Source organism: Macaca mulatta, chromosome X, assembly GCF_049350105.2.
Source record: "Macaca mulatta isolate MMU2019108-1 chromosome X, T2T-MMU8v2.0, whole genome shotgun sequence".
Classification (NCBI taxonomy): Eukaryota; Metazoa; Chordata; class Mammalia; order Primates; family Cercopithecidae; genus Macaca; species Macaca mulatta.
Genome location: NC_133426.1, coordinates 120,252,958 through 120,255,727, shown reverse-complemented (window position 1 = coordinate 120,255,727; position 2,770 = coordinate 120,252,958). Strand labels below are relative to the sequence as shown.

The 2,770-nt window shown below is 37.9% G+C and overlaps 1 pseudogene across 1 annotated transcript; it reads right to left on the bottom strand.

Annotated features, from left to right (window-relative positions):
- Positions 1-1,903: 1,903 nt before the first annotated feature.
- On the bottom strand, positions 1,904-2,396 carry LOC106995294 (cytochrome c oxidase assembly protein COX16 homolog, mitochondrial pseudogene; annotated as a pseudogene). The gene has a single exon (XR_001442074.3). The product of XR_001442074.3 is annotated as a cytochrome c oxidase assembly protein COX16 homolog, mitochondrial pseudogene (transcript).
- Positions 2,397-2,770: the final 374 nt, after the last annotated feature.

Genomic DNA, 2,770 nt, shown 5'->3' with positions numbered 1-2,770 from the left:
GGAATGACAGACTCAGTCACACAAGGACCCTTGAAGCTTGAGAACCTTGATTGATAAAGTTCTTACCAGGGACAGCATGCTGCTCAGAAGCAGCCAAGCAGCTCTCATACAAAAGGGTGACCATGAATTGTGTCCTCTGGCAGATGGATTCCATACTGAGAAGTGACTCAGATATGAAGTAAGGATCAGGTCTATTTTCTATCCAACTGAATTTTTCTAATAGAAGGAAAACACAACGTGAATAGAGTATTCTTCAGCTGGATCAAAATTATAAAAGTCTAATTTCTATTCATGTTTAGAATATCCTAAGTCTCATTAACAATATTGTACCCTATGAAAATAAAACTGCAAATATGTACAAATTAATCATGGTTTATATAGAAATTCAACCAAAATGCAATAGGTGAAAAACACATAGGTATTGCTTACTATCAAGGAAAACAACCTTTGAAGATACTATCCTCTATATACTCATAGGTAGAAAAGTATGAGTCAATGAAATCATACTACAAAACAAATCCAAATATTCTTATGTGGTCTGTCACTTGGTAAATATAATGATGTTGAGTTATGTATGATTTTTATCATAACATTTTCTAAAGTCCCAAATGTATAAGAAATGTGGCAAACTTAACACAATTAACTACAGACTGCAACCTATTTTAAGATATCAAATTACTTTTTTCTAGTGAAACATGATAAAATACACTTCTTTTAGTATTTTGAGAGGTGTTGCATTGAATTTATAAATAGATTTAGGAATAATTGGCATCTTCCATCCCGGAACATATTTTGTGTCTCAATTATTCAAGCTCACTTACATGTGTTTAAGAAAAGCTGTTTTCTTTATATAGAACTTACACAAATGTTGTTAGATTTATTTTAGGCAGTTTATAATTTGTGTACTTAGGACTCTAGTTGCATACCAATTTAAGCTAGTATTATGATTTGAATATTTGTTCTCTCCAAATCTCATGTTGAAATGTGGTCCCCAATGTTGGAGGAAGATATTGTGGTCATAGGAGCAGATCCCTTATGAAAGGCTTGGTGCCATCCCCTTGGTGATGAGCAATTTCCCTCTATATTAGTTCATGTGAGAGGCTGTTTAAAAGAACCTGGCACCTCCTTCTCTCTCTTACTTCCTCTCTCACTATGTGATACACTGGCTCCTCCTTCACCTTCCACCATGAGAAAAAGCTTCCTAAGTCCCCACTAGAAGCCAAGCAGATGCAGGTGTCATGCTTGTACAACCTGCAGAACCATGAGCCAAAATAAACTATTTTTCTTTATAAATAACCAAGTCTCATGTATTCCTTTATAGCAACACAAAAGGGACTAACACAGCTACATTAAGCAAAAATGTTGAATTTATTAACTCATGTGAACAAACAGTGTAAAATCTGGAGTGGATCTGACCTCTGGGAAAAATTTATCCAGAGCAGCAAACACCACATTTTCTCTAAATAATACACTCTAAATCTCTCTCTCTCTTTCTCTCTCTTGCTCTAGCACACATGCACACGTGCACACTCATGTGTGCACACACACATGCACACACACAGGTGCTCTTCCTTCAAAAAACTACAAATTAGAGAATACAATTTTCACCTTTTGTTCTATTTTTTTTATTCATATTGCCATGTTTTCTTTCTTTTTTCTTTTTTCTTTTTTTTTTTTTTTGTTTTTGGAGCAGTATTTACATTTTTTATTTCAAGTTGTAAAATATACGTGGCCAACATTGTTACTTTCATCCGCAGATGGAATAGCTGGGAAGTATAAAAACCTGTACATGACCTTTTACCAAGATTATTTGTCATCAAATTACCCATATCCAAGTTTCCACGGGCCTGGAATTTCCTTTCCACTTGATAGGGGTATATATTAGGAAGTCCAGTTGATAACATTTTTATTTTTTTATAAAAAAAGGAAAAAAGAATCAGCAGAGTCAAGTTGTCTTACTCTTAAGGCTTTCCGGATTTCTTCCTTGGAGGAGGTCAGGATCTTCCCAAGGCCTGGGTCCTCCAATATTCTTCCAGCCATCAAACTTGGAGTCTCATATTCCGACTCTAAAGATATTTTATTCTCTTTCAGTTTTTTTCCAAGCTCAGGATCCATTTTAATCTTCACAACATCATATCGGATTTGAGAAAACTCACGAAGACCAAAAGAACCTCCAACAATCAGCAGCAACATGGGGACTCCATAGCGGAGAGTCTTGTTCTTGCGAAAAGCATGCATCACTGCGGGTGCAAACATGACTGAAATCTTCCATCCGCTCAGAACTCCAAGCGGACCCAGCGCAGACTCCCAAATCTCAGCAGCCCACGCTGTCACCAAGAGGAGTACGTCCTTGACTCACTTCCTTTTCCTTGGTTATTTAGTGCTTGGTCCTTACTGAATGGTTTCCTCTAGGCAAAAGCAATAGAGTCATGGTAACATACTTGTGCAGCGTGCAGTTGGGATTCAGAGATTTGAATCAGTTTACGATCACCACCAAATCGATATGGAAACCAGTACTTCCCACGTTCTGGGTCCCGACTAACGTCTTCTTAGAACACTCCCATAGGCACATGGCCACTCGATAAAAACAGCTAAGGAAAAAAGTATTTTGAGGCCGGGTGCGGTGGCCTAGGTGGGTGTCCTGTAATCCCAGCACTTTGGGAGGCTGAGGTGGGTGGATCACCTGAGGTCAGGAGTTCTAGACCAGCCTGGTCAACATGGTAAAACCCCGTCTCTATTAAAAAAAAAATACAAAAATTAGCCGGGCGTA